Raw genomic sequence first — 19,556 nt, forward strand, 5'->3', positions numbered from 1 at the left:
CCACTGTAGCACACCATTCATTTAATCCTCCTTTGTTAAACAGCAAGTAAAATTTACTAGTACAGTATAACATGCTATCAAGTGGGAGCACATCATCACGGGATTTAGCAAAAAGTAGAAACTGAACAAACATTTATTCGAAACAAAGCTTTGTTATTTAGTATCTGCTATGCCAAAACTAGTATTGGTAGTGCACTGACCAGTAAAATTTAAAACATTACTTGGGTGATTATTTTTTGACAAGCATTACACATATTGATGGCAGGTTCTGCGTCACTATTGCTTGTAAGTCCAGGGGAGCCATAGCAATCCCCACAAAGTCCCGAAGGTTAGGCTGGTGGTTACTCAAGTCAGTTTTGCTTTATAACTTCTTCTCTCAAAACTGCACAGTGCTTAATGCTGGAATCTGAAAGAAAATATGTACGTTATTAGGCTCTGCAAGTTTCAACATAAGAAAAATTATTGAGTTGGTGATCAACTCAGGAATAGAGTCATATGGGGCTCACAGGGTAAACAATGATGCATCATAATCTTTTGATTAACGTTACTCAGTATTTTAGAAAATAAGTTATTCAGCTTCAAAAATAGCATCCTAGTAACCTGAGTGACATTTATCTTCTACCTACTATTTACAAATACACTGGATTTTTTAGAAATTTTATGTTTGCAGAAAAATGGAGAAGTAGTACAGAGAGTTCCCATTTACCCTGTACCCAGTTTCTCGTAATAGTAACATATTACATTAGTACGAGATATTTGTCACAATTAGTCAGCCAATGTTGATACATTATTATTAACTCTGGTCTAGACTTTATTCTCATATCATTAGTTTTCCCCCCTAATGTCCTTTTTTGCTGTTAAGAGATCCCATCCAGGACACCACATTAAATTTAATTGCCATCTGTCCTTAGGCTTCTGTTAGCTATGACAGTTTTTCAGACTTTATTTTGATGACCTTGACAGCTTTGAGGAGTAGTGGTCAAGAATTTTGTAGGATGGTCCTCTATTGGAATTTGTTTTTCTCATGATTGGATTGGGGTTATGGGTTTGGGGGAAAAGGTCAGAGAAATAAAGTGCCATATTCATCGCATTATGTGAAGAGTGCAAACTAACAACGTGATTTATAACTGTTAATGTTGACCTTTATCACCTGGCTGAGAAGGTGTTTGTCATTTTTCTGCACTGTAAAATGACCCCTTTTCTATCCTGTTTCTGTGCTGAGCTCTGGAAGGAAGTTACTTTGTGCGGCACACATTTAACAAGTGAGGAGTTGTGCTTCCCCTCCGTGAGGACGGAGGGCCTACATAAGTTATTTAGAAATATTATTCTGCATGGGAGATTTTGAATTCCTTCTTTAAATTTGTTCAATAATTTACTGTAAATATATACACTCAGGAATATCCATTTTATATGTTGACTTATAATCTAATACTATTTTATTTATTGAGTTGCTCAAATTATTCTAGCATTGCACTTTGGACATAAGGAGCTCTTTAGTTTCCTCTTGCGCTCCTTTGACATACTCCCAATCAAAGTTGTGTGTGTGTGTGTATGTGTGTGTTTAGAATTTTTTAGAAGCACAAAGTACTACAGACACATTTTGTATATTGACTATCACAGCTCTATAATCAGCCATTCTTAGGTCCCATGGCTCATTTTATATTAAAGAACGTTTGGAGAAACTAAGATCTGAGCACTAGGCATGCTCGTTGCTACTGGTGTGTCATTTCTTACAGGTCCTCTCATTTAAATGGACAGAGAAATCCCTATGTGTATACTAACCTGTGTATGCATGATTATCTAAAGTATTTCTCTATGCAACCACCTGTATTAGGTTAAACACATGTACTTATGGCTTCAAATTGATTTCATTACCACATGGATTATTTTAGCTTCCTTTCCTTGCTTATCTGTAAATTCACTTCAGCAGTGAGAATCCCACCTCCCACCATGTATCATCCATTTACTTAATTGATCAATTCTATTATCCCCAAAAAGCAGTATCAGAATGAAGCTCTACTCCCATGAAAAGTAATTTTGCCAACGGTGATACAGGTTTATGTGAATTTCCTTTTGCCTTTATGGATTTCATTCTTTTCGAAGTTATTTACATCAGTATCTCCCCAGCCTGACCCTCTTCAATGAGGCTGTTTCATACATTTGCAATACACTTAGATTCTAATGTCTCAAGCTGCATCTCTCCTGGGATTCCTTGACCTTCTAAATGGTTGTTTTCTTTATTAATGTTCACTCTTTGTACCGTAAAGCTCTGAGGGTTTTGACACATGCAAAATGCCATGTATCTGCTATTAAAGCATCATTGAGTATAGATTTACTACCCTAAAGTCCCCCTATGCTCTACTTTTTACCTCCCCCGTCTCCTTGGTCTCTTGGCAAACAACTGGTCTTTTTATGGTTTCTATAGTTTGCCTTTTCCAGAATACCATGTAGTTGGATCATCCACTATGTGACATTTTCCAGACTGGCTTCTTTCACTTACCAATATGCATTTAAGATTTATTCTTATCTTTTGGTGACCTGATTACTCATTTCTTTTTAACATGGAATATTTCATCACTGTGTAAATGCACAAAAGATATGCAGGCATGCAATTGCTAAATCACATGAAAATACTATTTCTGGTTTTGTAAGAAACTCAAACTCTTCCAAAGTGACTATGCCATTTTACATTCCTACCAGTAATGAATGAGAGTTCTTGTTGCTCTGCACCATAGCCAGATTTTGGTATTGTCAGGGGTTTTTTTGTTTATTTGTTCTGCTTTGTTTTAGCCATTCTCATAGTTGTATAGTGGCATCTTATTGTTGTTATAATTTGCGAATTCCTACGGATAAATGTTGTGCATCTTTTCATATGCTTATTTGACATTCAAATATCTTTCTTGGTAAAACAGATCTTTTGACCATTTTAAATTAGTTTGTTTTCTTACTGTTGAATTTTAAGAGTTCTTTGTATATTTTGGATATACTCTTCTCTTTTTTAAATTGTAGGAGTAAAACCATCAAAGCCTTAAAATTACAGTTCAGGGAGATTGCATTACCAGATTAGGGTCTTGAAATAAGCTTATAATTCACCCTACTCACTACTTCTAGTAGTAACTTTTCAAATGTTTCTGTAATACACGTGGGACTTTTTCACACATTATCTTTGATTCCTTCTTCTGACAGATTTATGCAGGAAATCAACTAAGTGACTAGGCAGTATTTCTTCTGTAGTTCTCTTTCCCAGGAGTAAAAATGCTCTACTCCCTGCTGACTTTTCTTTAGTATTGGTATTGCCTACTCCATCTTTATTCTTACCTCTTTGGGGAATAGAATGTATTATATATTATATCTCTTTGAGGCATCTTTAAGTTTTCTATTGTTCCTACAAAATACAAGAATGTGAACATAATGCTACATAAATATACACACATATATATAAAGTTTAAAAATAACAAAAACCAAGTAAAATAGTTATTATAGCTTTAAAAAACAGCATCATAATAATAATGACATATACTATTGGAAAATTCCAGAAACTAAAATTGTGAACCCCGTTCTATTTTCTTCATAATTTAATATTAGTACGGCATGCCAGGAATTTTTCTGAACATTTTAGATAAAGCACTGAACAGGGCAAAAAATGTCCATACCCTCATGGCACTTATATTCTAGAAGGATATAGACAATACGAAAAATAGTAAATAAGAAAATGTCAAGTAGTGATAAGTAGTATAATAAAAATAAAAGATAAATGATAAATACTTGAGGTCATGAATATCCCAATTACCCTGATTCGAGTGTGACACATTGCTTGTATCAAAATATCACATGTATCCCATAAATATGTACAACTATTAGGTATCCACAAAAGTAAAAAAAATGAAAGAAAAAAATGAAAGTAAAAGAAGTGGTAGCTACTAGCCTCTATTTCCAAATAACAGTAAGTTGTAATTATCTTTATAACTAAAATTATTTATTAACTTTAAAAGTTATTTGTTTCAATACTACAGTCTTTGTCTTCTTTTAGCTTGTATGTGTTTATCTCAAACCATAATATGCAGAATGCATTGAGTACATACATGAATCCATTGCTTCTGTATATAAACATGAAATTCTCATGTAAGGCTATATTATATGTGAATATCAATGTTCTTGTTAGCAGTTATGATTTACATAGATTTTCAGAGAGAATAAGAGAATTAGAAAGTATCCTTAATGTGTAAATGTGTCACATTTTCTGATCTGAGAAATCTACTTTTTATAGCCTTTGAAACAGGATATAATATCACCCAATAATTATATGTATTCATACCTCTGAAAAATATTGATGTAGAGTTTCATCTATGAAGCAGTGTAGTACAGCTCTGTGGCTTGCCTCAAGAACACTCAGGGATTCAGAAGTAAATGTGTGCTTCAATGCACTTATAACTAAACCATGTCTCTTGACATAGCCAAATGCATGCGTGAGGCCTGCAAATAGTGCTGGTTTATCACCAGCTGCATGAATGAAATGAATGCCTGCATGATTTTAACAAACGGGTGGTAAAAATACTTGTTAGGAAAAAGTAGCCTATATCAGGATGTTTATACAGAATAAATATATAAGCAAGCAAATTATGTGTATATGTGAATGCGTGTGTGTGTGCGTGTGTGTGTGTGTCTGTGAAGCAAATTAGTATGTAAAGTAATTACTACCTGGGAAATTACAGGCCAATCACAAAACAAATGCCATTAGGACAGGATAGAAAAATATGCTATATAAATTTAGAGGAATGGCACTGCAACATGAATAGGGGCAGACTTATTAAAAAGAAGAAATATTCCTCCAAATACACATTTCTTTCTAGACATAGTGATAAAGGTCTAATACTTTCAGTAGAATATATTAAAATGCATGAAGGTTTTATCTGTTCTAAGGAGATACTACTGTATTGAAATCAGTAAATGATAAAAATCACACCAGAGGTTTAAAAAACACACTTCTATGATGTGACATGTTGGAACTGAAAATGTTTAGGTAGAAGCTCAGGTTCCATGAGTTTTCTGTCACCATAACATCAAAAGTTGATTACAAAACAGAGGTAAATTTGTTTTTAGAGAGTCTCTTAATGATTTAGTTAGTTGACTTTGGCTCGAAAATGCTTGCACAGTGCTATATCACTTACCTAAACCTGGATATTGAAAAAAAAAATGGCTCTCCTAAGGATTATATATCTGCTTGCTTTAGATATTTCAATCAGGGAACAGAAATCTAGGATCTTATATATAGTACAAGGTGGGGTAACAGGCAAGTGCCATATTTCTGCTGAGCAGATCATGCTGATAATTATCCTCAATAATTTGACATTACACAATTTTTAAATTTCAAAACCATACCTTTATACAATGTTTTATAAGTATTATCAAACTACCATTCTGTGAAGCAGGTAGATATTTCCTTCATTTTACATATGTGAGTAATCTGATCTCAAAGAGGTTAAGTGTTTGACTTCAGATCCAACAGCCACTATGTGGTTTACAGATAGACATTTCTTCTGTTCTCAGGCCCTGTCAGCATGACACCACAGAGCACCCTGTTCTAACAGGGAGTATGGAGTCCCAGGCATTCTCTGCTTCAGCTGTTGTCCATTGATCAGATAACAGCATGACTTTAATTGATCTATATAGGAATTAAGATTTGTGAAGAGAGTAACAAATTATTAACATTTTAGAGAATCTCCTAATATCCTTTGTATACCCAGTTTTGTTTGTAAAATGTACAACCTAGTACAGCAGAAAACAATGTTAGAATAGAACTGAAGACAACTCTAGCTGGACCAATAACATGCTAAATATTCTTGGGACATTCCTCAATTGATTTAGCTTCAGCTAAATAGGTTTAGAAAAAGGCAAGCTCCAAGATACCATTTGACTATGAAGTAGTGTAATTAAAAACATATAGGAATTACTCCCCTGTCAAAATCTTCTAAAATAAAAAAACCCCAAAACATTAAGGTAAATGCCAAAATTCATTAAAATTATTTTTAACTTTAGAAGGATTTCATGATACCAGTCTTCAGTCTTCTTGGGGGCACTGCAAAACTCAAACACTGTACTTTACATTACTACACCCATGATTAGAATTAACATGATAAAAATGCTCTTGGGTGAAGGCATACAGAGTGACCAGAATCCCCTGGCCTGCTTTTACAGTAGCAGGCACACTTCCATTCTAAACATCCTCAGCTTTTTCCTTGGTATAATGATTCCACTGAAAAGGGAGCACTAAAACCGCTGAGGCTTAAGGCCACAGTTTCAAATACTGGTAACTTCTATAGCACAGGTGGAGAAAAGAAAGAAAACGACTAAATTGTTTGCTTTCAGATTGGTTTAAAACTATCTGGCGAATGGCCATTTTACTTAACCCTTTCAGGAAAAATGAAGTATATTTTGGGGGAGAAGGCAGTGGCAGTGTACAGGGTGGGAGATGCTGGTATCACAGCGCTGCCTAAGAGGAATCTCAGCCCATGCTTGGGGCCTTGAATTCCTCACCTTAAATGAAAACCACAAATACATGTGCAATCCAAGAAACAGCAATGCACATGCCGTTCAGTGAGGAAAGTGATAATCCATGCCATGTAAGGTAAAATATCCAATATAAAAACTATGCCATGTTCTCACATTTTTATAAGAAAAAAAAAAAAAAAGACCTGAAACGAATAAGAAGAATGTTGGCCAAAGACTGAATTTATAGCTGTAAAAAGAATGTCACTTTTCCTCATCACTTAAAGAATATCAATATCTTCTCTACTTGATAGACCTTTTCAATGGCACTTTACCGAACAACTATTATTTGAAAATCCCTTTAGAAAATTAGGTCATTTTTTCTTTCACATCCTCATTCTGGATCCTATAAGACATGTTTTGTAGATAATAGGAAGAGTTCCAAAACTCACACTGACTTTTTATTTAATGAGAGCTACATTTGATTTTCTCCTGCTACTTGAAGAGGAGATTTATTCCAACACTCTCTTTGATTCTGAACAAAAGTCAGCCCAGGCTCATTTTTAGAGATAAAAAATATCATTTATAAGAGAGCAAACCATCAAATCAGTGAACCACTCCAATACACATGAGTGTGGTTTGGGTCACCGTGCAGCTTGCTTCCCCAGGAAGTGTGGAGAGCTGCATTGTGCCTGGGAATTTGGAGATGGAAAAAAGGAAGGACATTCCAGCAAATAGAAATCAGAGGGACTAGATCTTTTGCAAATAAAACAGATTTTTTAAGAAAAAAATATGTACTTCAGAAATGTCATGTTCCTTATCTATATATGAGACCTAAACTGACTTGAAATCTGAAGACAACATGGTTTTTAAAAATATCATCTGTTCCCTAAAAAATAAAAATATATGTTACTGGGATTTTTTTGTTTGTTTGTTTTAAGGGATGATTTAATGATTTCTCAAGGTCCATTTCTTAGTTTGTTTTGTGCTACTATAATACAATGCCACATATCAGGTAATATAAAGAACAGAAACTTATTTCTCATAGTTCTGGAAGTTCAGAAGTCTAAGATCAAGGTGCCGGCAGGTTGGGTGTCTGGTGAGAGTCCAGTCTCTGCTTTCCAGGTGCTGCCTTGAACATTGCATCCTCAGTACGGGAAGGATGCTGTGTTCTCATAGGGCAGAAGGTGCAAAAGGAAAAGGGATAAACTCTTTCCAGCGTGCCCTTTTATAAAGGTATCTAGTTCCACTCAGGTAGGCTCTACCCTCACGACTTAATCACCTCCTGAGGACCCCACCTCCTAACACCATCACTATGGCCATTAAGTTTTTTCTTTTCTTTCTTTTTTTGTGACATGAAATCTTACTGTTGCCCAGGCTGGAGTGCAGTGGCACCATCTCGGCTCACTGCAACCTCCACCTCCGGGGTTCAAGCAATTCTCATGCCTCCGCCTTCCTAGTAGCTGCGACTACAGGCGCACACCACCAGACTTGGCTAATTTTTGTATTTTTAGTAGAGACAGGGTTTTGCCATGTTGGCCAGGCTGGTCTCAAACTCCTGACCTCAGGTGATCCACCCTTGGCCTCCCAAAGTGCTGAGATTACAGGTATAAGCCACTGTACCCAGAGTCCACTAAGTTTCAACATCTGGATTTAGGAAGGGACACATTTAAACCATAGCAGTCTATGTTTTAGTGACATCATTCTAATAATGTAACTATTAGTCACATATTTAGAAGCAACTCATGTAGCTTTATATAATTTTTAAAAAGTATCTGGTGACATGTAGGAAATACATGATAGAAAGCCTGCAATATTTATATATGATATATCATATTTTAATTTTGTGTGCCTTTATCTTAATGGGAAGAAGATAAATATTACATATTTGTGAAATAGAAGTCCAAAATGTACTTGAAAAATATAATTTAGAACTCTAAATTTATTATAATTAGAGAATACAAAAAATACTGGATCACATTTGTTTCAATGAGGTCGGGACGTGAGGAAGAAAAGTCCTCCGCAAAAATTTACTTTTCGTAGATAACGTTTCAACAAACACTAATCAAATTTCATACAAAACCATATTTTCAGTTCACTTTTATAACCCTCTAGTGTTGTTCTGTCTTTCAATAAGAGGTAATTGAAAAAGGCACTATGCATTTTACAAATGTTTTCCCTTGGATTTCTGAAAAGGTGACTTTTTCAAAAAGTAAAAGCCAAAGCATTTCTAAGTCAGAAATCTCATATAATTAAAGCCTCCAGCTGCATGCATTTTTAATACCACAGACAACATAGTAATTGACATATGTGATTCTGGATCACACTTCAGACTTTAAATTATTTTAGTCTGCCGAAATGTGTTTAAGTGCACTAACCAGATATACTTTCAGTAATTCGGCTTTTAATGACGATCCTTCACTTCAGAGCTTTGATGTTAAAATAGTCTAAGAAATAATGTAATTTCCCCACATGCTGGTTGGGTTATAGTCAGATGTTTCTTAAATATTTCATGTGAGAACTCTCCCTGACCCCGACCACTGTGAAAATGTGAGGAGATTTTACTTAAAATAATTTTATATCTTGTAGTTCGCTAAATTAACGGGAGTGATCAGGACCTCAACCAAAATGTATTGCTGAACCTAAAATAAGATCAAAGCAATAAATCAAAAGGATATAGCAGATGTAAAAATACAAATTATCAGGATAAGTTCAGAATAATTAATATTGGCAAAATTGCACTGCAAAAGACCTTAGAAGGTGTAAAGCTCATAGTACATTAAAATCTAAAATTTTAAATAGGCCTCTGAGCCCAGAAAAGACCACTAATTCCTACTTATTTGCTGTGAGGTCACTACGCCTACCACAGAGCTTTACTAACAATTGCATTGTGTAATCTCTCTGTGTATTTCCTCTAGTGCCTTAAACTTCTTGCAACCAGGCTGTTCAATGGGCAGCCACACATATGAACATTCAAAAGATTCCAATCACCTGTCATGTGTATCAGCAAACATCCTGGCTTCTATACTCTTCTTACATTGTTTACACAAAATATATTTTAAAAAATTTTTCAAATCTGCACATCCTGCCCTGGAACTTAAAAATATTTTTTTAATAATTTTTTAAAAAGTAGGCTGTATTATGTCTCCTATAGTATTTAGTGAGAAGTAATGATGATTTCCAGTTAACATATGTAGAAAATGAGGCTAAAATACATTAAAGAATTGGTTCCGCAGGAACAGAAAACCAGATACCGCATTTCTCACTTATAAGTGGGAGCTAAACATTGAGTATACATGGGAACAATACAAAGAAGGGAACAATAGGCACTGGGGCCTACATGAGGGTGGAGGGTGGGAGGAGGGTGAGGACTAAAAAACTACCAATCAGGTATTATGCTGATTTCATGGGTGACAAAATTATCTGTACACCAAACCCCTGTGACCTGCAATTTACCCATGTAACAAACCAGCACATACACCCCTTGAACCTAAAATAAAAGTTGGAAGGAAAAAGCTGATTCGAGTTTGCACAGTTAGTATTTCCGAACATGGTGGTTCAGACTTTGAGTTCAGTCTTTCCAACTGTACAACTGGAAGAGAGTGTGCTTCATACCTGGTCATGAAAAGCAGGAATCAGTCAGATAAAAGTAGCAGGACTGGTTCCTGGGAATCTGTAACAGGAGCCAAGAAACAGATCAATGAGAGTGCAAAATAATTGTAACTGTAAATGCATGCAAGAATCAGAAAGTATTTTGAAAAATGAATTATAAGAGTGTTACTCACCAACAAAATAATGAAGAGACTGTAAAAGAAAGATGCAAAAAGATTATTTGGCTTAAAATTATGAGACATCAAGTGAGCATCAATAGAAAAGTTTAAGAAAAAACAGGAGGGAGATAATGAGATTCTTGGATGTTTGTTATGCTATGACCTCTTAACTAAACTGTGGGTTCTTCATAAAAATATATATTTTTGTATTCCCGGGTAAAATTTTTTATTTTGAAATATATTTGATACAATAATTTGATTTTGATTTCTTTTAGTTGATCATTAAATATTAAATATGAATATTAAAAGATGGAAATTGGCTTGGGGTTATATATATAAAGACACAAAGTAAAATGGTGGTTGCCAGAGCTGAGGGTAGGGAGAATGGGTAGGTATTGTTTAAAGGTTACAAATTTCAATTTGGGATAATGAAAAAGACCTGGAGATGGATTGTGGTGATGGTTGAAAAATAATAGTATAAGTGTACTTAATGCCACCAAACTGTACATGTAAAAATTGTTACAATGTAAACTTTATGTTATGTATACCTTACAAAAAGGAAAAAGAAAGTCGGCTAGGGAGTAGAATAAAGTAGAAATGGTAGAAGGTGTTGAACTGCAATGTGGTCACAACCAGGACCTCGGCAGACTCCACAGGGAGTGCCAGACCCCAGTGTCCATTCAGAACTCACCCACCTTGAAGACAAGAGCAGAAATCTTTATACCACTCACATCAAGCAGACATTGGGTAGAGGCTGCTTTCCACACACCTTGATGAGGCCCCTCTATTCTTCAGAGGATGATTTCAATTCCAAGGTGGTGGGCCTCGCTTACATAATCAGCCAGCAACACTCCCAGCAGCTGCAGAACGAGTGCTTCAGTCTTAAGCGGGGGTTTGGCAACATATCATAGCATCCACTGCAGCCCAGTCTAGATCCTTTATTCAACCCCCTGCCATACAATAACATTGCTCCCTCACTCATAGTTGTCTCTCTCTCAGCTTTAAGAGCCATCCGAGGTGCATGGTAGGATGGAACTCCTATCTAACAGGTGGGTGCTTCCGTACCAGGAACTTTCTTGACTTCTGACATAATCTCCACCCATCTTGACTAAGCACTCTCAGAATCCAGTTCTTTCCACATTCCCTCCTCCTGTTACATTTTGGCTAAGTTGTGCAGCTCCTTCAGTTCTAAAATGCATTATTAGTAGCATGAAGTAATAACATTTGTAATATTTCTGGTAACTTTTATAATGTTTACCTGTTTCTTAGTTGTCTTTCCAGACTCCCTTCCAACTGGTTCTGCATAAAACACTACTAATTACTTGGTTAACCTTCAATAACTAAAGACTGCATCTTCTATGAGACAAGAAAATAGGAGAAACATTTTTCATAGTTTTATTGTGCACTTTATGCTGTATTTATTAATTACTGAGAGGCAAGTTTTATCTCTATTTTATAGAAGAGGACCCTGCAGCTCTGAGAAGTTAATTGACTTGGAAAGGATAAATAACTAAGAAGTAATAGAGAAATGATTTGGCTATAAAATCTCTGTATTTAACAACTACTTTCTTATTAGTAATATTAGTGAAAGCTATCATTCATTGAGCATCTACCATGTGACATGAATAGTGAATGGCATTTCATAGATTTTAAATCTAACACATCAATCCTATAAAGTAAAATTATTCCCTTTTTTATATGTTTTATAAAAACGCTTGCACCTCAGAGAGGCAGAACTCCTTAACACAAGCAAATATTGTTTACCATCTTTGTCCCAAGTCACTCTATTTTTTGGAGGTGTCATGCCCATCATGAATCCCTCTTGGAAAGCTGAGGAGTGTGCAAAAGCACCAAAAGTTACCTGGGTGCAGTGGCTCACACCTGTAATCCCAGCACTTTAGGAGGCCAAGGTAGGAGGACTGCTTGAGACCAGGAATTTGAGGTCAGTCTGGACAACATAGCAAGACCCTATTTCTACAAAAGTAAAAAATAAAATTTTTAAAAATCCAAAAAATTACCAAAGAAATTACATATATATGTACACACATATTCATGCATACATATATATGGAATAATTCATGTAAAAATTGTTCTTTTGGGCATGTCATTGGAAGCATTTCAACTTAGAAAAAAGATTGCAATAGAATACCCAGGCTGATAAATTTCCATGCCTTATTCTCCACTACAAAATAGTTGAAATATGTCATCTTCTATTTAATATGAAACATAAATCTGTCTTGAAATTAATATACAGAATTCTCTATGCTGATTTTAGACTGCTGAGAAAAAAAATCAGAAACTCCTTTATAGGGGAGTATACTAAATACATTATTGTTTTTCTGAAAAGTCCTTAAAGTTGTTTAAGAGATAAATGGACTTTTACTACTATTTTAATAAGGCTTGTATGACTTAAATTGGTAAGCCTAAATCACTTTATTACAGCAATTTCTAAAGCAACATTTAATTATCTGTAGTTAATAGTACAATCTAATGAACAAAGCTATTATGCTCAAGGTTCCCAAAGGTAGAGGAAAAACTTACACTAGTCAGTAAGTTCTAGATTTAATAATGTGTTCTAGATTAATAATGTAATGTGTGTGTGTTATCTGTATGTGTGTTTAAAATAAATGCAATCCCCAAGATTGTATTAATTTGCAAAACAGAAACTTAATCACTAAAACTGAAATACAATCTGAGAAAATAATTTAAAGAATAATAGATAGGCTAGTACAGTATTTTAGATAATAACCATAAAATCTTCGAGAAATTCAGTTAAGTATGTGGTGCCAGTGCACTTGATTTGAAAAGCTCTAAAGTGATGAGTTGGACCTGCATAAAGAGGAGCACATTCTAAAGTCACGCTTCATTTGGAAATACATGGGACAGGCATTCTATTTCCTACAACATAGGTTTGATAGTAAAAAAGGGTTAATTTTACAAAAGTCTTTCTAAAATAGGTTCAATAATGCTTACTTCTAGAATCATGCTTTGTTTAATCTGCAAATACTTATTTGAAGATAACAAGTAGTGACTGCCACAAATCAAATTTAATCTTTTTCAATCTTGTGCATAGGACAGAAATGTTAGAAGTAAAGTGCAATGAAGCAGCACAATCACTGGGGTCATTCAATAGAAGTATACAACTGAGGCTGCAATCTTTTGAAAGGGATTTTAGAGTAACGCCCTTTTATCTAGAAATTTATACCTCAATTGTTTTAATATAACAGATAATAACAGGAAGTAAGAGTTCTAAATAGAATATGTGTTAATACCATTTTAGAATATTTGGAAGAGAAATATTTTATTAAATGACCTATAAGTGTTTTGTTTCACTTTTTGGTTCCTAATAATATATCTACTGTATTGCAGAAATGAAATTAGTCAGAAAAGAAAGTAGTTAAATAGAATGGATTCAAACCTACCCACTGATGAATACCAAGTTGAATATTACCATTGGTAAAAAGAAGTAATCTGTATTAAGATCCTTTATGTACATTTATTTCTGTTTTATACTACAAGCATGCACCTTTTCCAAATCTTCTGTCCTAAAAAAAGAAATCAGTCTCAATGTAACATTAAAAATCAGTCTAATGCTCACTTCACATTTCAAATATAGATGTACCTAGTTACAATTTTATCAATAATGGAAAAAGAAAGTGAATTGTACTACACTGGAAAATTTCCAAACTATGCAGTTGGTATTATAGCAAAAACTTATAAATGTGGCTTGTGTTCCTGACAGGAAAGGAAGGGCATGTATAAAGAACCTTGAGCAAAAATGGGGCATGCAACACCTTGTTCATGCTGAATGTGCATATCTCCACCAAGCAACAGACAAGCTATTATAAGTTTATTGTTTCAGGATATAAGCCTATTATACCCTGCAAATGAAGATACTGACATGCTGCTGTATTGGTTGAAAAGATTAACATTCACAAAGAACAGCACCAAGTGTGCCAAATTAAATACACTAAAATACTAAAGCTTACCATTCAATATGCCCTTTACTGTAGATGTGCATACAGTGTAGTTTCAATGGCCTCCGTGGCCCTGTTAATAATGTAGTGGCATGTCAGTGTTGGAGATGTAATTTATATCTTTGCTATTTGGCAATAAACCATAGCAGGGTGTATTTTTCTAAACCATTAATAAGTATGTATGGCATTGATGAAACAGTGAGGGAGAATATGTTTAGAAGCCTGTTTGTTTGTATTTTAGTCACTCATGCCCTGGCAAACCTTATTAGACTTAGGAAACCCTATTCAAAATACTTCATTAATATATTTTTAAATTGTAAATACATAGCAAATTTTTAAAAATGTATCTCCAATCCCGATAGCGTTTTTGCACTTGTTTTCATTTAAAGTTTTATTTAGTCACACTTTCCCTTTGTTTAAAAGAACTAGTCTCCTTTTATATATCAATGGTTGATTGATTCTATGGAAACGAGTTATATCTCTTCCAGCTTTTTCAAATATGTTAACTATTGGCAGCAATACCAAACCCACAGGCTTGTTGTGAGAATCAAACCAATATTTTAAAGCATATATCATAATGTGTAGCATATAAGAGGAAAAGCATGTTAAGTAATAATGCTTATGACAATAATAATTATCTCTACCTCACATTAGCATTGCATACTCACCTGGGATTTAGAAAAAATATACTTCAGAGTATCACACATATTCTCTAGGCTCTAGAAAACATCCATTGACTTGCTCAACCCCTCTCCCGTGCCCCAGTGATGACAATCTGTCATTCTAGATGACCGCATTGTTTTCTCTCCTAAGAAAAGAAAATTCAACTGCTTGTTTTGCTTTCTCTGCAAGGAATGCACAATATCCCAATAGGTTTGCCCTCACTACCTTGATGATTAACACAGAGCATAATAAAATCAGGTTTTCTGACTCGCATGTAAAAGGAACATGCATGCTACCTGTAGCTACGGCCAGACTGTGTGTGTTTTTGCAGGTAGATTTCTACTTGTAGTACAGAATTCTTTACTTTTAAATACAAGGAGGCATTTACCCCACTGCTTATGTGCACATCCATACCAAAGGTCATATTTGTGTACTTATTCAGCATGATGACTTATCTTAGTAAAACTTTATATTTAGTCTTTTTAGAGTCACAGTGTTAACGGACTTCAAATGGGCTATTCAAAAAGGTTAGGAAGTAAGTTAACTGACTTGGTAAAACATTTGGACCCAAAAGTTTTTGTAACTGCTAATTATAAGATGAAAAATATAAGAAAATAAAGTAGAAGGGAGAAAATTATGGTTATCGTTTGGAAGGGACTGTGGTTTCAGCTTCCCAGGCTAGCAACAGAACTGAAAAGGATGAGACTCAACTTTCCCACAAAAATACAAGCAAGGGATGACTCAGGTCATGCTTTTGGGTTCTTATTCTTTCTATTTATAATTGCTAAACATTTCTCTGAGAAAATGTAATATAAAGGCTGTATAGCCAACATACTGTTTTTTTCCCTTCTATTTAGAAGAGCAGGGGAGAGAGACAACATAAAAATTTTAAAAGTAAAATCCTGGTACTCAGCCTCTGTGATAAGACACACATAAGAGCGCTTTCATTTGGTGGCTTTCAAGTCTGACTCTGCTTGAAAATCTCAATATGTGCAAGTATATATCTTAAAGGAATTAATTCTTTATTGGCTTCGAGTGGCATTTGTAAAGAATGGTTTGCATTTTTAAAATAAAATCATCTGTGTAAATGTAACTATAATGCTAGGAAAATCATTATAAAAGCTAGGTGTTAGAATAAGAGAAGTGATAAAATAATGTGACACAAAGAGTCATGGTTTTGAGCTGAATAAGTGAGCAGTGGCCACATGTGAGATTCTTATTTATTCAGTAAGCAGAAACGGAGTGTTCACTGTGTGGGTCACTCTTGTAGGTGCTAGAGAGAGAGCAGCAAACAAAATAGAGAAAATCTATGACATCACAGATTTCACAGTCTGGTGGAATCTGTAAAAACTGAAGGCAAGTTTTTGTTTCCCATCTAATTCACAGAACTTTAAATTCCATTTTCAATAATCACTGATTATTTTCATCTGAAAATAATACATGACAGTTGATGAATTTCAAAGGGCTAGATTTAAAAATAAGAAAATTAATGTAAGAAGCCAGATTATGCATTGTAAATAATTCTTTAAAACACTTTGCAACATTTTTTTTTTGTTTGTTTGTTTTTGAGACGGAGTCTCACTCTTTTGCCCAGGCTGGAGTGCAATGGTGCGATCTCGGTTCACTGCAACCTCCGCCACCTGAGTTCAAGCAATTCTCCTGCCTCAGCCTCCCAAGTAGCTAGGAGTACAGGCACATACCATCACGCCTGGGTAATTTTTGTATTTTTAGTAGAGACAGGGTTTCAACATGTTGGCCAGGCCGATCTTGAACTCCTTACCTCAGGTGATCCGCCCACCTCAGCCTCCAAAGTGCTGGGATTACAGGTGTGAGCCACCATGCCTGGCTGAAACATCTATTCTTTACTGTAGGCTATTATTATACAAGTGCTCTGATTTATGCCCATGTACTATTACAAAGGACTAAAATGATTGAAAACTGAAGAATTTCTCTATGTTGGTGAACTTGCACATCTCTCAAAGCAAAATAAAAAACTATTTTGGAAAGTTTCAAATAATTGGTTAAGTTGGAGACTCAATGCCTACCTACCTTACTATGTATCCATGAAGTTACCAAGATTTTAAGAAAGAAATTTTGTTAGTTTACTTTTTTTATGGGCCATATAGGTTAACATTGTTTTTGAAAAATACTGGCAAACTGAATCATTTTGCTGGGCTTCACTATAAAAGCTAAAAGTAATTTTTCTTTATAAGACATAAGATGGTACTAGGGCTTTTATTACATTTATATTTTAACAATTCTGACCAACAGCCATAAAGAGTAGAATTAAATTTTTTAAAAAATGTTTAGGCCGGGTGCGGTGGCTCACGTCTGTAATCCCAGCACTTTGGGAGGCCAAGGCGGGTAGACCACTAGGTCAGGAGATCGAGACCATGCTGGCTAACATGGTGAAACCCCGTCTCTACTAAAAATAAAAAAAATTAGCCGGGCATGGTGGTGGGCGCCTATAATCCCAGCTACTCGGGAGGCTGAGTCAGGAGAATGGCGTGAACCCAGGAATCAGAACTTGTAGTGAACTGAGATCCGGCCACTGCACTCCAGCCTGGGCAACAGAGTGAGACTCCGTCTCAAAAAAAAAATAAAAGTTTATATGACTATTGTTATGTATTATTTATAAGATTTACTTTCTGGAATTATATTTTTAAATCAAATGCCAGAACAAAAATATACTTACAAATATTAATATAAAATTAAATCTTAGTGTTTTATACATATTATAATAGCTTTGTAAACAAATATGAGTTTCTCTTCACAAAGATTCTGGGATCACTAGAAATCTTGCCAGAAGAGCCACTTCCTCTCAAGTTTGGCTTGATGAGTTTTAAGTATCATGTAATCTGAGCAAGAAGTGGTTACAGAATTTGCTACATCCACATGGTAGAGGGCTGTCTAGACCCTGCATCCTGACTGACAGACCCTGGAGCTCTGAACAACTACTGAGGTCTGGCGGATCCTTCTATAAGATCCAGTGTGGTAATGATGTCATTCTAGCTGTAAACTGATTCCATTTTAAGACAAACAATAATAATGAGAGGTACATTATCTAACCATCTATAAGAATTTATTTACATAAGAAATCTGGAGGCAATAATTAAAATTGGAACAAAATAGATAAAAAATTTGTGATCTGAAAATTAATTTTTGAGTAGTAAAGTGATGTTAATTATTAAATCTGTAATTTCTGTGTTAAATCTCAATTTCACCCTTGCTTCCCCCACTGAAGACCATTGTGCATTATTAACATGAACCTAGTCATCCCATGTATGATCAAACAACAATCTAAAGAGTATTATGTGTTATAATAGTCATTAATCCACTGTGCTTTAGGCATTACCCTTGAATATCTCATTTCACTACTTAACAAGTCTACCACCTGAGCCTTGTACAAAGAAGGCAGGGGAAAAAGGTTTTGACAACCTTTAAAAACTTTACTACGATTATTAGATTTATTTTTAGTATGTTAACATTATTATTTTTAAATTACAATTTAGAAAATTTTTCACAATATACCATGAACACCTTTAGGTATACCCTTCTATCCCAGATCAAATAAAATTTAAATATACTCCTTTGTGAAATACTCCTTGTAAAAACGATTGTAATTATCTTCCTGAAATGGAAGACGCCACTAATAACGTTGTTTATATCCTTGGTGGAGAGCCGACTCTGAGGTTCTCACACTAACCAGGCCTCTCAAAGGAAGACAAAGTGGTACCGCGTTGTTAGGAATTCATGGTCCTCGGGTGAAGCAGGAGACACATTTCCTCCACAAGAAAATCTCTCTAAATTAAGCCCCTTATGCCTGCGAATTAGGATCAAGTAAGTTTTTTCATCCAGCAAAGCAAGTATTCAAGACTAAAGGAGAAATAAATGCACTTTCAGAAAAATAAAAACTGATCCATCAACATGGCAAAACAATTTCAGTGAAGGAACCTACAAAGGCATACTTCAGGAAAAAGGAAAATAATCTTATAAAGAAGCTGAGATGGAAGAAGAGTTAACAAAAATAAAATTGTTTAACATACAGGTAAATCTAAAACATTTTCTCATAATACTCATGTGTGCTACATGGAATTAAGAAAAAGACAAAACTAAAATACAAGATCAAAATAGCATATTTGCATGCCTTGATCCAGAGCTGTAGAATTAAAATATATTCAAGTTATAAAAAGATATTAACAATACATAAATGCAGTGCAAAAAAAAAATTAAGAACATGTCCCTTTGGAAAAAATACACAAATAACATTCTCCCTTACGATACATTTTCTTAGGCATATTTTTTCTATGTCATATTCTCAAGAATAAACAATGGAGAATAGGGATTTTTTTCTTGTTGTTTTTGGTTTGGTTGTTGCTATTATTTAGTCTTTCTCACCCCTCTTGGCAATCCTCATGCTATTTCTACAAAATGTGCGTTGGATTTTACATGGTGCCCTTTTCTAACTTTATGAATTGCTTTTCTCTGTAAAGAAGGTCATAGGTCCAACAAACACAATGTCTCATTCCAGTTAGTGCAGCCCTTGCAGGGAGAGATCAGTTTTATCTTCCAGATCAGCAGGACAAATATGAATAGAACTAGCTTTGTATTGTCTGAGCAATATTACTAGATAGCTTTGCATTGCCAAAATATTACTGTT

At 34.8% G+C, this 19,556-nt stretch overlaps 1 long non-coding RNA gene across 1 annotated transcript in view; it reads right to left on the bottom strand.

The window, feature by feature from the left end:
- Window positions 1-322: 322 nt before the first annotated feature.
- The window catches only part of LOC126954530 (uncharacterized), a 29,436-nt gene continuing 10,202 nt past the window's right edge, over window positions 323-19,556 (bottom strand). Inside the window, exons 3-4 of the long non-coding RNA XR_007725632.1 lie at window positions 14,902-15,041; window positions 323-406 (exon numbers count right to left, since the gene is read on the bottom strand). This is a non-coding gene — a long non-coding RNA (uncharacterized LOC126954530). The remainder of the gene's footprint in view (window positions 407-14,901; window positions 15,042-19,556) is intronic.

This window comes from Macaca thibetana, chromosome 5 (assembly GCF_024542745.1).
Source record: "Macaca thibetana thibetana isolate TM-01 chromosome 5, ASM2454274v1, whole genome shotgun sequence".
Lineage (NCBI taxonomy): Eukaryota > Metazoa > Chordata > Mammalia > Primates > Cercopithecidae > Macaca > Macaca thibetana.